Source organism: Mirounga angustirostris, unplaced genomic scaffold (assembly GCF_029215605.1).
Source record: "Mirounga angustirostris isolate CCGP_5_RB_7025 unplaced genomic scaffold, mMirAng1.0.hap1 SCAF_6, whole genome shotgun sequence".
Classification (NCBI taxonomy): Eukaryota; Metazoa; Chordata; class Mammalia; order Carnivora; family Phocidae; genus Mirounga; species Mirounga angustirostris.
In genome coordinates, this window is record NW_026991714.1 from 11,338,262 (window position 1) to 11,359,656 (window position 21,395).

Below are 21,395 nucleotides of genomic sequence, written 5' to 3' on the forward strand. Positions count from 1 at the left end.
CCTATACACCAACAACAAGACAGAAGAAAGAGAAATGAAGGAGTCGATCCCATTTACAATTGCACCTAAAACCATAAGATACCTAGGAATAAATATAACAAAAGAGGCAAAGGATCTGTACTCAGAAAACTATAAAATATTCATGAAAATAATTGAGGAAGACACAAAGAAATGGAAAAATGTTCCATGCTCATGGATTGGAAGAATAAATATTGTGAAGATGTCAATGCTACCTAGATCAATCTACACATTCAATGCAATCCCTACCAAAATACCATCAACTTTTTTCGAAGAAATGGAACAAATAATACTAAAATTTGTATGGAACCAGAAAAGACCCTGAATAGCAAGGAGAATGTTGAAAAAGAAAAGCAAAGCTGGTGGCATCACAATTCCAGACTTCAAGCTCTATTACAAAGCTGTCATCATCAAGACAGTATGGTACTGGCACAAAGACAGACATATAGATCAATGGAACACAATAGAGAGCCCAGAAATGGACCCTCAACTCTATGGTCAACTAATCTTCGACAAAGCAGGAAAGAATGTCCAGTGGAAAAAAGACAGTCTCTTCAACAAATGCTGTTGGGAAAATTGGACAGCCACATGCAGAAGAATGAAACTGGACCATTTCCTTACACCACACACAAAAATAGACTCAAAATGGTTGAAATACCTAAATGTGAGATAAGAGTCCATCAAAATCCTAAAAGAGAACACAGGCAGCAACCTCTTCGACCTCAGCCACAGCAACTTCTTCCTAGAAACATCGCCAAAGGCAAGGGAAGCAAGGGCAGAAATGAACTATTGGGACTTCATCAAGATAAAAAGCTTTTGCACAGCAAAAGAAACAGTCAACAAAACCAAAAGACAACCGACAGAATGGGAGAAGATATTTGCAAATGACGTATCAGATAAAGGGCTAGTATCCAAAATCTATAAAGAACTTCTCAAACTCAACACCCAAAGAACAAATGATCCAATCAAGAAATGGGCAGAAGACATGAACAGACATTTTTCCAAAGAAGACATCCAAATGGCCAACAGACACATGAAAAAGTGCTCAACATCGCTCGGCATCAGGGAAATCCAAATCAAAACCTCAATGAGATATCACCTCACACCAGTCAGAATGGCTAAAATTAACAAGTCAGGAAACGACAGATGTTGGCGGGGATTCGGAGAAAGGGGAAGCCTCCTACACTGTTGGTGGGAATGCAAGCTGGTGCAGCCACTCTGGAAAATACTATGGAGGTTCCTCAAAAAGTTGAAAATAGAGCTACCATACGATCCAGCAATTGCACTACTGGATATTTACCCCAAAGATACAAATGTAGGGATCCAAAGGCCTACGTGCACCCTGATGTTTATAGCAGCAATGTCCACAATAGCCAAACTGTGGAAAGAGCCAGGATATCCATGGACAGATGAATGGATAAAGAAGAGGTGGTATATATATACAATGGAATATTATGCAGCCATCAAAAGGAATGAGATCTTGCCATTTGCAACGACATGGATGGAACTGGAGGGTGTTGTGCTGAGCGAAATAAGTCAATCAGAGAAAGACATGTATCATACGACCTCACTGATATGAGGAATTCTTAATCTCAGGAAACAAACTGAGGGCTGCTGGAGTGGGGGGGGAGTGGGAGGGATGGGGCGGCTGGGTGATAGACATTGGGGAGGGTATGTGCTATGGTGAGCACTGTGAATTGTGCAAGACTGTTGAATCACAGATCTGTACCTCTGAAACAAATCATACAATATATGTTAAAAAAAAAAAAAGAAGAAGAAGGTAGCAGGAGGGGAAGAATGAAGGGAGGGAAATAGGAGAGGGAGACGAACCATGAGAGACGATGGACTCTGAGAAACAAACTGAAGGTTCTAGAGGGGAGGGGGATGGGGGGATGGGTTAGCCTGGTGATGGGTATTAAAGAGGGCATGTTCTGCATGGAGCACTGGGTGTTATACACAAACAATGAATCATGGAACACTACATCAAAAACTAATGATGTGATGTATGGTGATTAACATAACAATAAAAAAAATTTTTTAAACTACAGTAAGTGAAAAAAGCTGGACATAAAGAAGGCTACATATTGTACATATATTACATGAAGTTTCTACAAAAGATAAAACCTGAGAGACAGAAAGCAAATCAGAGGTTGCCTGGGAGTGGGGTTGGAGTGGGGATTGACTGCAGGCATACAGGAAACTTCTGGGGTGATATAGTTTGTTCTGAATTGCAATTGTAGCGAAAGTTACCAAACTGTAAAAATGTATTGGAAATTATCAAATTGAACGTTTTCAGTGGGTCAGTTTTATACTGTATAAATTATACCTCAATAAAACTGTGAAAAGTGATCTAGGGAATATTTGATTCTTCTGTACTTTTTTTTAACAATTAGTATAATACAGAACTTACTATTCCTTGATGTTTGGGTAAAACTTACTATTCATCGAAACCTGAGGGTTTTTTGTTGTTGTTGTTGTTATTTTGTTTGTTTATTTCTGTCAGTCTTAGATAATTATTTGAGATCATGTCAAGTTATTATTTATTTGGTATATCCAAGTCTTCACTTGTGACAGTTTTAGCATTTTATAGGTTTCTAGGAATCTATTCAACTCATCTAGGATCTTAAGTGTCTCTGTTTCAAATCTCTGTTGTATCTATGGTTATGTCACTTTTTCTGTATGTGTCTTGTTTATTTGCTTCTTTTTTTCTTTGTTAATCTTATCAGAGGTCTACCTTATTAATCTTTTCAAATAAACAGCATTGGTTTTGTTAATTTTCACTATTGTTCTGTTCTTGATTTTCTTGATTTCTTCTTTTATCCTTACCATTTCCATCCTTGTTTTTCGGGGTTTGCTCCCTGCTATTTCTCTAAATTCATGAGCTGAAAATTTAGCTCATTAACTTTTCATTTTTGTTATTTCATGTTATTTTTAAAGCTATAAATTTTTCTGCTTAGCTGCATTTTGACATACAATGTTTTCATTTTTAACACATGGATTGTTTTGAAATATTTAGCTTCCAAATACATGAGATGTGTTTTTGATTTGTTTTGGTAATTAATGTTTCATTTTATTACACCTAAAATTCAGAGAACTTATGGTCAGAGAACCCAGGCAACGAAATTGATTTATAGTTTATTTTTGTAAATGTCCCATGTGTGCTTATAAGTAATGCGTATTCTCTGTTGGATGTAGAAATTCATAATACATATTTTTATATTTTACCATGAGCTTATTTATTGTATTGTGTTGTTCAGGTCTTTGATCCAGCTGCTGCTGTGTGTGTGTGTGTGTGTGTGTGTTCACATGCACACAGGTGCTTAATCTATGAGCTTTTGAGAGGTGTGTAAAAATCTCTAGCCACACCTGATGATTTATCCATTTCTTCCTGAAATTCAGGTAGTTGGTGCTTGATATTATTTACAGCTGTGTTATTAGGTCCATAATGGATCAAAATACCTATATCTTTCTGTCCTATTGTTCCATTTACAACCTCTGATATCCTTCTTGGTCCTTTTTGTTTTATCTTGTCAGTTATTAAGATGTCTGTTCCTGATTTCTTTCAATTCTTATTTTCCATTTGTATTTTTTTATTTTATTTTTTACCTTTTTGTGCCTTTTATCTTACTGCTGTATCTTTTAAAAACCCAATCAAAGAGTGTCAATAAGTGTGTTTTACCCTTTTACATTTAATATAATTATTGGGTTTTGTTTTGTTTACTTATATTTGTGCTTTCATTTTACATTTTCCATGTCCTGCATTTTTAGCCTTTCTTTCTTCTTCCTGCTTTCTACTGAATAGATCAAGTTTATTTTTCCTTCTGGTTTTAAAGCTATACATTCTATTTTTGTTCTTATGTGATAGATCATCACCTATGCACATAATTATTCACCCTTATTTATTTCTTAAACTTGCAATATCTAGAGGTGATATTGAAAGTATATAGCACCTGATAATTGCCCTGATACCAAACAATCAGAATAATCACTGGCTAGTTTGCTTATGGGTATGTGCTGGAAGCATATTGGTAGTATAGCCTGAATTGTGTGCCCCCAAAATCCTATGTTGTTTTCCTAATGCCTAGTACCTCAGAATGTGACTGTAGTTGGAGATACGGTCTGTTAAGAGGTAATTAAGGTAAAATGACGTCATTGCCGTGGGCTCTAATCCAGTCTGACTGGTGTCCCTATAAAAGGACATTGCACACAGAGGGAAAACCATGTGAGGACACAGGGACAGGCTGGCCATCTACAAGCCAAGGGGAGAGGTCTCAGAAGAAACCAAACCTGCTGAGATCTGGGTCTAAGACTTTCAGCCTCCAGAAAAAAAAAAAAGCCTATCAAGATCTGTATCTTCTCCCTAAATAGAAAAGTGGTCTGGCAAGCTCACAAGGTCCCTCGGTGTCCTGTTATACACACCCCACATCCCATTACTACTGCTTAGGATCCCACAATATTTTATCATTCTTGCTTTCAACATAGCTCTTGCACAATCTCCAGAATGTATTTCTCTTCTGAAATGAATGCTTTTCCAAGAAAATATTCTCAATGCGTACTTTCATAAGACAAACTCTCTGAGGCCTTACATGCCTGGGGACATTTTTATTGCCCCTCACATTTGAATGGCAAATTTGCTAGCCGTTAAACTCTCTCATCAAAGTTATTTTCCTTTCAATATTTTCAAAATATTTTAAAATTTAAATTTAATAAATGTTTAAAATTTTTTAATTAATTTTTAAAAAGTCAAAAATCTTACTTCATTGTCCTCTTGCATCCAGTATTGCCATTAAAAAGTCTGATATCAATCTGATTCTTACTTAATTTTAGATGACCTTTACTTTCTCTCAGGAAACTTGTACAATGTTTTCTTTGTACTTACTGTTCTTAGATATTATCATAGTATGTGTTGGTGTGGGTTTTCTTCTTATGCCATGTTTGGCAATCTATTAGCCCTTTCAAACTGAGTTCTTCCTTCTTCTTTATGTATGAGTAATTTATCACAGTATTTCTTCAGATTATTTCCTTCCATATATCTTCTCTGTTCTCCTGGGTGTCTTTTACTAGATCGTGGCACTTGTATCTGATCTGCCATACCTATTAGCTTTTTTTTATTTGTTTATGTGTTTGTTTTCTATTTTTTTTATGCATTCCTGCTGACTTCTAGAAGAATTCCTCAATTTACTCTTCCAGTTCATTAATTTACTTTGCAGTTGTATTATCTTCCTACTTATGCATTTAAATTCATACTTTATATTTATTTCCACTTTGTTTTATTGTTATTTTTCTTACATAGCTAATATGTTTATTCCCTCACAGGCTCAAGTATCTTCATCACATTTACTTTAAATTCTTAGTCTACCTCTTCCAATATTTCTATATCAGAGGATCTATGTAGTCTTCAGAAATCTAGTTATTTTGGTCTCGGAACTCATTCTTTCATGAGGATACCAGCTACTCTGCCTGGTTTAGATGAGTTAAAGAAGAGAGAATGAGCCTCAGTGCAGAAAGCTCAGGTACCACTGTGAATTACTTTGATTTGTAGCCAACTTATCAGACAACTCTACTGGTCTGTGTTCGACCTTAAACCTTAAGGGCATGATGCTTTAGGAAAGAGGTAGTCTCCCTGGATTGTAATCCATGAACCCTGTGGGCCTACACTGGGGGAGTAAGGCCAGCTGGTCAGTTAGCATCTGCCCTCATGAACTACTCCCCCAGCAATGCTTTCTGCTCTCAGGCTACTATCCAGAGTCATCTCTTCAATGAAGGGGAAAGACAGAGGGGAAAAAGAGCAGATATGAAAATCTTCACTAACCACCTCAGGACACCATCCTCCTCTGTCTGCAACTGACCTGCACCAGTACAAATGATCTTCTGTTCCCTCGGGGAGTTCTCAAAATTTGTCGGTTGCTTTTATCCTTTTATTTTACTATTTTCTGGCATTCATGTTTCTCTTGTGTTTAATTATATTCTTTTCTCCAGGATTAATTGGGAAGAGAGAACCATCTCGGCAGGAACCAGAAAACTTCCTACAGAGGTTAGACACAGACTCACCACCATTTATAAATGCAAGTGAAATTATTTGTTCACTTATAATAAGATTGATAAATTATTAAGTGGAATGATGATTATATTCCACCACCACCCGCCAGACACACACACAAAGATCCCAAATGTCATCACTAGTATCATCTCTTTCCTTCTATTTAAAAATCAGTCCCTAAAAAGTTCATGTCAGCCCTTGTCATTCTATTCACTTCCTCCTTGTCAGGAGTCCACTGGCCACATTCCTGACAGGATTTTGACAGGTTCTAAAATGTCAGACATGTTTATGAGCATTAGTTCCAATCAGTCACTGACATAAAGCTGTCCACATTGCTTCTGATATGGCAATAATTTTCCTCTCAGATCCATTTCAAATGGTCATTTCCTCAGGGCTTAGTCTCAAGCTCTTGCAGTATTGGCCATAGTCACTTAACCCAAAATGGTTCCCTCAGTTCCCACCCCATTAACTGAATTCCTTCACAGGTACACTTTTTCTAACTGAGTTTAAGGATATTATGTAGAGGAAATGGCACTAAACCTCAGGGTCAGGTTCTAATCTGTGCTGTTCCAGAAACTAGACGTGTGACTATAGCCAAATCACTTCATCATCCTCAGCTTTTGCACCTACAAAATGGGGTTAAAATTGGAAAATGTTGATATAAATCATTACAAATGTCCCAAACTCTAAAATTCTATGATTTGGTTTCAGGTTATCCAGACTCAACATAAGCCCGCAGATATTTCTCTAGACTTAGATAATGTTGCTTTCCACAGACTCCTTCAAGCTGTCTCGGTTTTATTTATTTGACACAGAGAGAGAAAGTACAAGCAGGTGGAGCAGTGAGCAGAGGTAGAGGAAGAAGCAGACTCCCTGCTTAGCAAAGAGCCTGACGTGGGGCTCGATCCCAGGACCCTGGGATCATGACCTGGCCAAAGGCAGACAGACGCTTAACTGACTGAGCCACCCAGGTGCCCCTATTTTGAAGCTTATTAAAGAAGGTTTAGGTTCAGTGTAAATGTGGGCAAAAGATAACACGAGTTCCTATTTTAGTAAAGGTGGTTGCCTGGTTCAAGTATAACCGAGCCAAACTACTACACAGAGTTCAGTAGGCAAGGCTCTTAACACAAAGCAACTATTATTGCAAGTAATGTATTTTTTCAGGGGCATAATGCTTGTAGCTTCTGGAAGCTGTGTAGAGAATTTCCTAAGCTTCACGAGTCACTGGATCTGTGAGAGCACTGGTCCAGCACTTCCATCAAAGTCAAACAGGAAAATCTCAGCCAGGCAGTCCCAAAGCACACTCAGCTTCTCTTTGGAGTCCCTTTCTCCAGTGGTTCTTCAGACCAAATCCTTGAATTCCAACACCAACGATGTTTTGTTTTGTTTTGTTTTATGATTTTATTTATTTTTGCAAGAGAGTGGGGGGAGAGCTAGGGCACAAGCAGGGAGAGCAGCAGGCTCCCCGCCAAGCAGGGACCCCGATGTGGGATCAGGACCTGAGCCGTAGGCAGATGCTTAACCAACTGAGCCCACCAATGACATTTTTAAATCCATGCTTCGGAGTCATGGTTTTTGTGTTGTACTTGCTGACTACAAGCTTAACAAAAATTAATAACTCCCTTGTGACTTTAATAGATTAAATATGCACACTGTCTATATTACTTGGATTCCCATTCTGATTACCATAACTTGTAAACTCCAGAATTTCCTTATCTTTGCTTCAAATATCCTCCCCAAATATGGCTATAGATGATTATATCATATTACATACACACTTTTTAGTCTAGGACAGGAGTTGACAAACATTTTCTACAAAGTGCCACATAGTAACTATTTTTGGCTTTGTGAGTCATAATGTCTCTGTTACAACTATCTGACTCTGCCATTGCAGCCTATGATAGAGCCATAGACAATACGTCGATGAATGACCATGGTTGTGCTCTGATAAAACTTTATTTAGAAAACATTCAGCCCATGGGCTATAGTTTGCTGATCCTCTGTCTAGAAAGCCTTTCCATAAAACAACCAGGTCAAGTAATTTTGTACCTAATCTAAAAACGGGTTGGGTTTTTATTTAGCAAAGTATTAAACTTTCTCTAAAGAGAGAGAATATTTTGTATTTTTATCCCAACACAAACAAGCAAGCAGAGATGTATTCTGGATTTATAATAATAAATTTAGAATTTAGAATAACAATCATTTTCTCATTATGATTGAACTTGAAATACTGGTTTTGCTAAAAATGCATTAATTTCTATCATATATATAAGGCTTTATATAAAATTTTCTGACATACTTTACTGAATCTCATCATCAAAAGAACACTATGAGGGGTGCCTGGGTGGCTCAGTCAGTTGAGTTTCTGACTCTTGATTTTGGCTCAGGTCACAGTCTCAGGTCATGAGATCGAGCCCCATGTTGGGCTCCGGGCTCAGCAGAGAGCCTGCCCGAGATTCTCTCTCCCTCTCTCTCTCTGCCCTCCCCCCAACACACATGAGCACTCTCTCTCTAAAATAAATAAATAAATAAAACATTTTTTAAAAAAAAGAACACTATGAAATAACTGTTATATTTTTTCACCTTCCTAAGAAAGGCTAAGAAAACTCAGTTTTGTGATTTCATTAGAAAGTGTTTGAGCCAGTATTTGAACCCAGGCCTGACACCAAAACCATACAAACCTCACTGTTCTAAAACTACATGTTAGCAAAAATAGCCATCTTGCTTTGGATAATAAGCCTAAGGCCATGTTCCCTGAGCTCTGAATCCACCAAGTGAAAATGCTATTCAGTTAACATGTCTCCATTTAATATACAAATCAACAGACAAAACTGCAGATCAACATAAAGATGCAAATCAACATACGCTTTTGTGTATAACAATATTCCCTACACAAAAACACGCCCCTGATTTTCATCTGATAATGCAATCACAAATTCAAAATAAGGTTAATCACAACAACCTGTTTTAGCAAACCTTTCCTGGTTCCTAATGATGACCAATTCTTTTTTCTAAATATTAAAATAACTCTATCCTTATAATTTTAGAATTTTTAACCAGATGTGTGTTGTCCATAGTTTCTGTATTATAGGTTTCTGTGTCAGAACTTCAGGCACTCCTCCATGTCTTCAGAATAAGTTGATAATTATTGAAATGATTCTGTCATCACATCTTCTAGTTTCTAGAATGTGAGAGGTGTCTAGGCCTGAGACAGGATGCATTGTGAGCTGCCGAAATGATCTCTTAGTAGCTTCTCCCCAAACTTGTGTCAATTTAATCGTAAGCAAGCCTGTACCCAATTTTATCATTTGAAGACTGTTCTTGAAGAAAAAAAAATGAAAGAGAAAAGTTCAAATGGTTCTGCTTTCTCTGCTTTGGTGAACTTTTGGGCTGTCATTCCCAGACAGAAATGCCATTCTTTCATTGTTCTTCTTACTGTAAAGATAATTGTTTTAAATTTTTTTTCTATGGTTTCAGAATTTTTTAAAAATCTCAACTCATTCTCCACCCTTGCCTCCCAGATGTCATTTTTATTGGCTGTGCAATTTCTATTTATTCACCCAAAGATTTGTACTTCTGTCCCTGTCTTTCCAAAATATGCTTTATAAATCTAAGGATAAATGAGAAAAGGTTGTGGTTTTCTTCTCACTAATCACTTTCCATTTTTAAAAAAAGCAAAGTTGTTTTTTAGGTCGCTGCTTATGTAAGCCCTTAACACAATGGTAGTGCATTTCAGCAGAAAAGGCTTATAAGACCCTTTGCCCTTCAAGTACTATGACCATGCATGAGCTTCTTAACTTCTGAGAGTCTTGCTGTCTTATCTGGGTCATCCCAAAATCAGATCTGAGACAAGGATTTTGGTGCAAGTAGCTTATTTGAGGGATGGCCGTGGTGTGATCTCAGGAACCACTATGGGCCAGTGGAGACATGAGACAGAAAAGGGAGTGTTAGTGAGTGGTTTACTGCTCTGGGCAGCTGGGGCTCAGTCCACCCTTCCACCCCACCCCTAATTGTCTGTGAAGCTGTGCAGACCGCAGCTCAGAACTGTCTCTTGAAGAGGAAGGAAGCTAGGGTATTTACCCACCTACTCCGGTACCTCATTAACCGGGCGTTGCTCCTGAAATGTCCAACACATCTGGCCCGCCCAAAGGTCAAAGCACACCCTCATGCACAGAGGGCCAGGAAGCTGACCAAGTGTAAGAGAACTAGCTGCACCTGACCTTCCACATAAGAGAAAGTCATATAGTAGGACACAAACCGTGCTTGCAAGGCTCAGTTCTCTCCTTTTTAATGAGGATAAAAATGTTTGCCTCAATCATCTCATGAAATGGTTGAAAAGATTCATCACAAGTAATATTTATATGCTAATTTGTAGTTCACTAAGTGCTCACATAGGCATTTTGTAATACATTCCTCACAGATTCCTGCGAGGATGCTATGCGTATATATAATGATACTTCCATCTAACACATGAAAATCCAAGGTTCAGAAAGGATAAATGATTTGCCTCACATTACAGAACTAGCAACTAGCAAAGACAGGGTTTGAACCAGGAATATAATGATCAATTCCAGGTTCTTTCCACCACTGTATGTGTGAATGTTCTTTGTCAAGTGCAACGGACTTTAAGAATGTAAGGCACGGTTATTCCTCAAGGGGGTCACACCAACAAAACAAACAAACCCATAAGTAAAAATTCTTCCTATTTATCAACAAGATAATTGGCAGATAGATGATAGATAGATAGATAGATAGAAGAAAGCATTTTTTAAAAAATCAGTTAGTAAAATAAATAAAAAGAAATAGAGGATAGGGATTAAAAAGTACACTTATCATGATGAAAAAAATAAAATAAAATGAAGTTTGGTGAGAAAAAAACAAATACATAAAGGGCAAAGAATTCTTCACCATCATTTTCCCTTCTAATATTTACAAAGAGCAGAGACAGCTCTTTTCATCTTGAACTTCCTGAGAGACCTGTGGTTATGAGTCCTCAGTCATTTCTGGAAGGGGTCTGTGCAGGGATGATCTTGTACCATGCTATGCAAAGTATTGTCCTGAAAGACAGCAGTGCAGTTTGCCCTGGGTCCAGAAAACTAGGAGATCTTTTTGGATGGGGTTGGCGGTAGAGACAGACAGGTTCATGATGGAGGAGCATGAATGGCTGGAAGAGTGCACAGGAGGGGTAATGTGCCAGCTTTGCTATGGTGTATCAGGGAAGGCTTCCTGGAAGAGAGGATGTCTATGTGGGGTCCTGAAGAAGGAAAAGAAATGAGTGATGTGGGGACTTCATAGCGAAGAGGGAGAAGGAATTTTCAGGTCTAGAAACAGCATGCTCTCTAGGAGAGAGCATGGCTCCTTAGGGGAATTGCAAATAAAGAGTTGACTAGAATTTGGGTAGTGGGAAGGGAAGGCACGAGAGAGCTCTGGTTATCTCGTATGGTGCCTTATACATGGTAAGTATTCAGTTGTCCTGGTTTTAGAAAAGTATACTTTTTAACAGGAAAAAAAAAAATCAGTTGGCAAAACAAGTGAAGGACACAGGTATGAGTGCTTTCTGACCCTGGTGTGGTCAAGTGGGGGCAAGCGTATCCGTGTGATCAGTTGCTCGAGGAGCCACTTAATTGCATCAAGGAGGGAGCAGAACAGAAATTAAGCCCACCAAGACACATCCAGGGACAAAGTCAACAATGAAAGAAGGCTTTACAAGCAGAATGGGAGCTCCCCCATTTGTGTATACTCAATGTGTGCATTACTTACTCAGAGGAGCCAGTAAAGGAAAATTAAATTAGTCCGCCGCCTCCTTGGTCACCTGAGAGCTGAATGTAGGAAAGGGCTGACCTACCTTGGCTTCTGGTCAAGGTACTTTATTCACCAGAAGAGGGTCATAATGATGTCTCTTATAAAGCAAAGACCCAGGAGAAAGGTAGAAAGCACAAACCCGGTGTATTTACTAAGCAAAATGTTTTCATTACCTTTGTTTATATTACTGGCTTGTTCTAAAATTATTCCTGTTCTAGCAAGCAAGCAGTCACTTTGGGGTTTTTCTCCGAATAGTATTGGCCCATTTACTTTTCACTCTGTACATTCATTTCCTTTCATTTATTGGATTTCTTAAACATGCCCATTGCCCACAGGCCTCTGGGCACAGGTTCAAAACTAAATGCTACAATTACATGAAATGCTACGGCCAAAGAATGTAATTTCATAGAAGAGAAGGGTGAGTGGGTAGGGAGCAGAAGGAGTTTATCAGGGAAGCCAATGCGAAACCAGAAAGTCCGTCTTGTATCACACCCTGGAGGCGTTAGGCACAACGAGTTGTTGCTGGACTCAGTAAATTAGCGAAACTCTTAAAAGTCTGAGGTTGGGCTTAATTTTAGATGGCAGCAGTTTAAAAGGAATATAAAGCTGCCCAAAAAATCATCCTCTCCACTAGCCTGTGGTTATATATCTATGTTCAGGAAAGCTAAAAATGAGTCCTGGAGAGAAAGCCATTGAACTCATCATATACAGATAGGGCTGATGGGGACAAAATGGACAAGGAATGGTTACAATAACAGTTAGCATTTATCAAGGGCTTACTACACACCAAGCACTGTATTTTTACAGATATAGATGTATAGATATGGGTATGTTTATCTAATCCATGCAAGAACATTTTGAGGGGTATTTTATCAACGAGAGAATTGAGGCACAGAGAGTTCAAGTAACTTGCCCAAAGTCACACAGCAGGTAGGAGGGGGAGGAATAAACTCAGTCTGACATCAGAGCTGGCTGTACTGACTGAGTATAGGGACCAAGGATGATATCCATATCCAAGTGAAGGACTTGACCATTCAGATGGCACTTCTGCAGGACAAGGGCACCCAAAAACGTCATGAAAATGGATTCAAGAGTGGAGGGAGCTGTTTCTCCAGCCTACTTTTTCTTTCTTTGTGGGTAGAAAACAAAAACAACACTTCTCACAGGCCTTTCCTCCTTTTATTCTTCCCTCTTTTTTTGCTCCTCCCTCTTGGTCCACATGGTCTCTTTATATCTTAAGGGCCAACAAAGTGGCCAAGCAAGTAGGAGAAATCCTAAAATAGGAATGGAAGAAGGAAAAAAATATTAAGGTTACTCTATTCTTACCTGGGACCCTAGTCCTGGTCTTGACTCCTTTGGCCCAAATGTATGTATACAATGTAGATATTGATGTTTTAAAAGAGCTGTAGTTAACTTAGTTCAAGCAGACACTTTATTGTTATACGTGAAATGGCCCCAGACTAGGGATTTCTGTCTCCAAAATAGCAGCCAACTGGCCATGAGATGCTTGAGCAACTCGCTTTATGTTTCTGAACCAAGTTTTATATGGAATATAGTTAAGATAAGACAAGGAGGTATAACTTCATTCTGTACCGTAGAGATGTGAAGTATTATTTCACCAAGGGTTTAAAGTGATTCGAACTTCTAAAAATAAAATAACATGGAAACTTCCAGTTTTAGCTCTAACACGTAAAGAGCTTAGAAATCATCGCTCCTATCTTTACAACAAGAAAAAAGATGAAGAAACTGAAAACCAAGAACTTTTCTCAGACCCAGCAGAGAACTGAGGTTGCAAGGCAAACCACCATCCAAAATCAAACACTACCCAAACTCTGGAGCGACAGGTGAATACAAAGAATCACAACCAAGATCTGCTTACTTGGAGCAAAAGCCACTGGAGCCATAAACTGGTAGGAACCCATAGGTGGTAATTTTGAAAAGTTGCTGGAGGCTCGTGTGGACTTTCATGGCAGTGAGAAAATCCTAGGGACTGAAGTCTTAGAGAGCAACCTTCCCATTCGTGAGCTTTATCTACAGGAATCCTATCAGGGTCTCATGGGGAACAGCTAAGGAATAAGTGTCCTGGTTCTGGCCAGGGGAGGTAAAAGGGACCATTCTGAAAGACACCCAGAACATTCTACATAACAAAGTCCTCCTCCTTGGGGAAAAATAATTTATCAAAGCATTATCCCACCTAAGCAGAGGAAGTAGAAGGCTTTTACCTAACTCTACCCCTTCTAACCCTTCTGCTTCACCTAAGGGAACATTGAGGAAGCTAAGAAACCCTAGTGGAGGAAATAGCTCAAGGTCATGGGCTCAGAAAGAAATTTTAGATTTAATCATAAGATTATAGAATGCTTCCCTTTCCCTACACCTTACGGACACATTTGTCTGTAAATATTAACAGATTCTAAAACTTATACAGAAAGGCAAAGAACCAAAAGAACTGGGAAAATACTGAAAAAGAAAAACCATATTATAAAGCCACAGTAATCAGGACAGCGTAGTATTAACAAAACAGTAGATACAGAAATCAATGGAACAGGACAGAGAGCCCAGAAATACATCCATACAAATACAGCCAATTGAAATTCAATGGAAAAAGGATGATCTTTACAATTTATGGACTATCCATATGCAAAAAAATTAATCTAGATACAGATCCTACACTTTTTGTAGAAATTAACTCAAAATGGATCAAAAACCTAAACGTAAAATCTAAATCTGAATAAACTATGGGTTTTTAGTTAATAGTAATTTATCAATATTCATTCATTGTAACAAATAAACTATACTGATTTTCTTTGTTTTTAATGAATGTCCTTTTTCTGTTCTTGAATCTCATTCAGAATACCACATTGTGTTTAGTTGTCATGTACTATTTTTACAATTTTTCTATAAATAAAAATAGTACAGAGACCAACCATATACCTTACACCCAATTTCCTTTATTACTGAATCTTACATCAGTATCATTTAGTTGTCATGTCTCCTTAGTCTCCTCTTGGTGGTGACAGTTTTGCAGATTTCCTTGTTTCTGATGACCTCAACAGTTTTGAGGAATATTTGTCAGGATTTTTGTAGAATGTCCCTTTATTTGAATTTGTCTAATATTTTTCCTCATGATTAGACTGGGGGTTTATCAGTGTTGATATTGACTTTGATTATCTGGCTGAGGTGATGTTTGTCAGGTCTCTCCATTGTAAAATTATTCTTTTATCCCCCCAGTTTCCATACTGAATTCTTTGGAAGGAAGTCACCATGCCCAGCCCATAGTTGAGGAGTAGGGACTTATGCTCTCCCTCCTTGAGGGTGGAGTATGTATGTAAATTGTTTGGAATTCTTCATGGGAGATTTTCTCTTCTCCATTTATTTATCTACTCAATCATTTATTTATATCAATATGAACTCATGGATGTCTATTTTCTACTTTAGGTTTAATCCATGATACTTTGCTTATTCTGTTGCTGAAATTATTCCAGCATTGGCCATCAGAAGCTCTCTCAATTGGCTCCGGCATTCCTTGGATATACCCCTCTCAAATTTTTTTTGAGCACTTCTTTACCTTTGGGCACTACAAAATGCTTCAGGATCGTATTGTACATTTCCTACTCCAGGCCCAGAATCAACCATTTCTTTAAGGAACACTGCTTCCTTTTATTGCAGAATGGTACTAGAAGCAAGATTGAGTGCTGTGGGTATTCCTTGCTATCAGAGTGGCTTTGTTTCTATGCTCTCAGGAAATATATGTGTGTGTGAATACTAACCCATGTATAGACACATACACATAAATATTTCTCTATATAACTATCTGTATCTATCTTAAGCTAAGCATGAGATCATACTGATGTTTCTAATGCTAATCATTACCAGATGGATTATTCTAGCATCTCCCTTTACTTATCTGTAAAATCCCACCCTAGCAGTGAGACCTGGTCCCCCCATCCACCATCCATTTTCCTAATTGTTCAGTTCCAGAATACATGGGTAGGAGTATCAGATTTGTTGATTCATACCCCTATGGAAAACAACTTAATTTAGTAGAGTTCAGTGTGTGATTTGGGCTCAAGTGGTGATCTCAGGGTCAGGAGAGTGAGCCCCACGTGGGGCTCCACACTGAGCATGGAGCCTGCTTAAGATTCTCTCTCTCTCTCCCTCTCCTCCCTCCCTGCACACACACACACACACTCTAAAAATAAATAAGTAAATAAATAAATATTTTATTTTTTTTATTTTTATTGTTTTTGAAGATTTTATTTATTTATTTGACAGAGAGAGACACAGTGAGAGAGGGAACATAAGCAGGGGGAGTGGGGGAGGGAGAAGCAGGCTTCCCGCCGAGCAGGGAGCCCGACGTGGGACTCGATCCCAGGATCCTGGGATCATGACCTGAGCCGAAGGCAGACGCTCAACAACTGAGCCACCCAGGTGCCCCAATAAATAAATATTTTAAAAATGAAAAGACTTCTCTTCATTCCTTAATAAAATAAATAAAAATAAAAAGACAGCAACATGAATAAAAAATAATATAATGAATGGGTTTTATCCTGGGATGTACTAAAATTACTTGTCTGTGGGAATCAAATTTTGCAGATAAATTAATTACTTAACTCTGGTTGACTTAAGACCTTTAGACTCAACCTAAAGCCTAAAGCTGTACTTAAAAAAAAAAAAAAAGTGGGACACCTGGGTGGCTCAGTAGGTTAAGTGTCTGCCTTCAGCTCAGATCATGATCGAGAGTCCTGGAATTGAGTCTCATATCAGGCCCCCTGCTCAACGAGGAGCCTGCTTCTCCCTCTGCCTGCCGCTCCCCCTGCTTGTGCTCTCTTTCTTTCACTCTGACAAGTAAATAAATAAAATCTTAAAAAAAAAAAAAGTAAGTCAAAGGGGGTCATTACCTAAGTTATTCATGAGAATAATCAGCTAATGAGGGAGAAAGAAAAATCTGAACTTGGATTATCCTGATTATCCACAGTCACTGAATTCATCAAGAAATGGCTTGGTTTCCTTTGCTTTCAATCCTCTTCTGAATATGAGGTGATATGGCCTAACCACCCCTGAGCCACTCCCCGTGAGCTAACAGGACAGAAGTAACTCTGGCTTGAATTGGTCCCCATCTATAGTCCTGCTGACTGACACAGATACATAGACAAGATGGTTGCCTTGGACCCCGAAAGCAATGTTTCCCTATGAAAAGAAAAATGAATTTAATAGGACCCTCGCCAGTGCCACTGAATTCATTAGCCTCTGGCTCTAATGAGCTCATGGAGCCAGACACCCCATTACCACTTTGACAGACTGTCTAGGACAATTCAGGATTTACAATGGCAAAAGTCAGGTTCACCTCTTATTCCCCTGCTCCTTTCAAGCTGGTGTTCCATCCCAGGGATGTTCCTCCTAAATAACAGACATAATACAGTTTCCAAGCCATGCTAGACCATGGAGAAAATGATGACACAGACTCGTTGCCACATGCGGAGTCTGAGACACCATTGTTTGGTAAACGGGTGTGAGGTGCCCACAGGCAAAGTGATCTGAGATTTCCTGCACTAACCATGTGGACTCATTTTTTCCAGTTACTTTCTACCAAGGCCAAAAAACATTACCAGAGTTCCTCAGGGTCTCTAATTGCCCTGGCGGCTTTGGTAATTGCTCTGGACTCTTCCCCCTGAAGAGTAAACAATGATGTGTCCTTTTAGTTTTCCCACATCCCTTAGTCCCAGCCCTCCTTGGAATCAGTGGATACCAAAGGAGACAAAGACCCTGATCATTTGCATAATAGTCCGTTCTTTTCCACATAGTGTCAAGTGTTTTGGGTGTTTGTTTTAATAATCTAATTTTCCTCCAGTTATATACCCTTTACTCGAGAGAGCAGAGAATTCACATTGGTTTAGATTCATAGAGGAATGTAAAAGACCTAGTTAAAATGTCTCAGGCAACTGATTATACCATACGCCTACATAGATATTTAAAACCTTAAAACCTCTCCCCCTACCTTTAAACCTAGCCGTCCCTTATCAACTAACTACCACCTACTCTCAGAAATGTGACTTCCCCCCTCTGCATTGTCCCTCTTAAATGCCTTCCCTTTTAGATGGACAACTCCTGGATGTAGAGGGAGGTTCTTCAGCATGGCCTCATTGTCATCTTCTGCTCAGTTCGTTGACAAAGGTAAAAAGAACATTTAACTGCCTACCTGGCCAAAGATACTTTGCACTGCTAAACTCTTTTTCAACTAGAACAGGACCAGGCGTGGAGGCAAAAGTATAATGCATTTGGGCATCAAAGAAGCTGGAATAGAGAGGAGAAAGGAGTTCTGGCAAGAAGAAGGAAGTACTCAAGTAGAAATACCATTTCCCGGGGTGCCTGGGTGGCTCAGCTGGTTAAGCATCTGACTCCTGATCTTAGCTCAGGTCTTGATTCTCAAGGTCTCAAGTTTAAGCCCCGCATTGGGCTCCACCGTTGGCGTGGAGCCTACTTAAAAAATAAATATCATATCCTGTACAGACTCCACTGCTTACCCCCTGGAGGGTGTTTGAAGCAGTTCTGGGGAGTGACAACGTGCCCAGTGAACGGTGAACCTTTAGGGGTGCTGGAGACAGACCAAGGCTGAGTGCCCACTCGGCCATTTATTGGCAGTGTCATTCAAGACAAATAATGAACTTATCTAGACCTAAGCTTGTGCACCTGCAAAATTATAAGAATAATAATCATCTCAGGCTCGTGGAGAAGACTGAGATTGTAATATGAGTCAAGTGCCAGGTAAATGGTTAAATGTTTAATATATGTCAACTGTTACTTTTCCCCCAGCTTCACTGACATATAATCAACATATAATATTATGTAAGTTTAAGGTAACTGTTACTTTTTTAGAACAGGGTACAGGTGGTTTCAGTGTTGTTGATTGGTTGGTTGGTTGATTGATTAATTGATCAACTTTATCACCAAAAAAAGTTTAATGTTCTCACACTTACCTAGTTAAAAATCTAACTTTTTTTTTTTATCAAGTTTCTTTCTTCTGTAGTTTTGTATTAGTCAGCTGGAGCTGTCATAACCAAAAGACCACAAACTGGGTGGTTTATTTTATTTTATTTTTTTTTATTTATTTATTTGAGAGAGAGAGAGGGAGAGCAGCAAGGGAGAACGAGAGGGAGAAGCAGGCTCCCCGCTGAGCTGAAAGCCCGACAGGGGGCTCGATCCCAGGACCCTGAGATTATGACCTGAGCCGAAGGCAGACACTTAACTGACTGAGCCCCCCAGGCGCTGCTCTAGTGTCTCTTCTTATAAGGACAGTAATTCTGGCAGAATGCACACCCACCTTTCGTTAATCTTAATTACCTCTTTAGAGGACCCATCTTCAAATAGAGCCTCACTGGGAGTTAAGTCTTCAACATGCATTTTCAGGAAACACAAATATTCAATCCATAACTGGTTTTCTGTAATTTCTTGCTTTCAGAAGAAAAAGAAATATTACTGGAATGATGGCATGTATGTCTCTTGGCAATGCAAGAGTTACTACATTTGTCTGCACAATAAATTATGAAAGTAGGAAAAATTAGATGCCTTTGACTCTCATTATCCAACAAACTTTTGAAATACCTATGCTTGTGGATTGACAGCAGCAGCAGCTCCAATTTATTCACCCTTCCTGTGTCCACACCCTCTGGCAGTGGCCTCCCACACTGACTCTGGGCTCAGCCTTGTGACTTCCTTTGGCCCACGGACCATTAGCACACTTGATGGGATGCATTAGCAGAGTCATAAAAAAGCTTTGAAGCTTATATGGAAGCTTACCTGCTTGCTGCTTTAAAACCCAGCTGCCACAGGAACAAGTCCAGGCCATCCTGCCAGTTAAGGGGCAGCCCAAAGAAGAGCTGAGGCTAACCATCAGGCAGCATTCAGTTATTCGAATAGTTGACTGTAGGAGCATGAATGAACCCCAGCTGAGATCAGCCAACTCTGGCACGGATAAATAGTGCTATCAAAATAGCTCAGCCTAAATTGCTGATCCACAGAATCATGAGCTAAATAATTTTTTTTATTGTTTTAAGACACTACGTTTTGAGGGGCGCCTGGGTGGCTCAGTTGGTTAAGCGACTGCCTTCGGCTCAGGTCATGATCCTGGAGTCCCGGGATCGAGTCCCACATCGGGCTCCCTGCTCCGCGGGGAGTCTGCTTCTCCCTCTGACCCTCTCCCCTCTCATGCTCTCTCTCTATCTCATTCTCTCTCTCAAATAAATAAATAAATAAATAATCTTTAAAAAAAAAAAGACACTACATTTTGAGTTGGTTTGTTACACAGCAATAGCAAACTGATACATCTGCGAAGTACTCAGGACTGTGTTATACTTTTTAGGAAATACAGAAGAAATGTAAAATACAATTTTAGGTGAGAGGAAGAGGTTTAGATATATGGCATATATCCTGCAGGTTTAATAAGGAAGAATATCTCACTTTCATTTGAATGCAATATGAGAGCATTAATACCAAGGTGTGAGGAAGTAATACATACACTGAAAAGGATTATCTTTATGTGATTCCAGCATTTTGCATCTCATTTAGAATGAAAAGCAATGAGTTTCCTGAGAATGGATAACACAGGAAAAAAGAAAGCAGGAATATTTATTTTGCAGCCAAGAAAATTCTCTCTCTGGTTCAATTCATGCTTTGGGAAACAAGTCAGATCACTTTTTCTTTTATCCAAATTAGTTTGCCCATTCCTTGAAATTACATATGATGACATAATCCAAGTCCAACTTGGCAAAATAAAGAATTTTCAGCTCAAGTCTGGTTTCTCTTCAATTTTCATTTCCCCTGGGTCCCATTCATATTTCTTACAGACACTTTCCCTTGTGACCCAATCTAATTTGATTCCCTACCACATCTCCTCTACCAAGAGCATCTAAAGCTATTTTGCAGAGATCCTATAAATAATGGTTTGACGATTTTAAAAGATAATATTCAGAAAAGAAGCTTGGAAAGGGGGATGGAAAAAGAAGAGGCTCTTTTCAGGACAGTGTCTACAATTGTACCTGGATATTACCAGCCAATCTGAGTGATCTCTTTTCCCAAGTGACTTGACAGAACTGACCTGCTGTTTGGGCTTTCTATAGAAACAGCCACAATCAGGGAAAAGAGGAAGGAAAAACTGACCAGGCAGAATGACATTCTGGGGATGAAGGAGGCCTCTGGAGAAGGCTGATATTTGATGAAAAAGCAAAATAACAAAACTAAGCATCGTCATCTGCCATTTTATACTGGTGCTCCTCTGCTATTTTATAAAGTTAGAGAAGGAGCTGGTGTTCATCTTTGCAGTGAGGTCTGACATCTGGGAAATGGCCATTCTTTGACATTTAGATAAAGAATTTCTAAACTTCTCCCTCTGTCTTCTGGCCCTGTGGCTCTCTTCCCACGGGCCCTGCTGCCTATCAAGCTCTCTTTACTCTAGCCTTTAACTAATAACACATTGGAGTGGTTTGTGAGGGCTGCCATAACAAAGTGCCACAGACTGGGGGGCTTGAACAACAGAAATTTA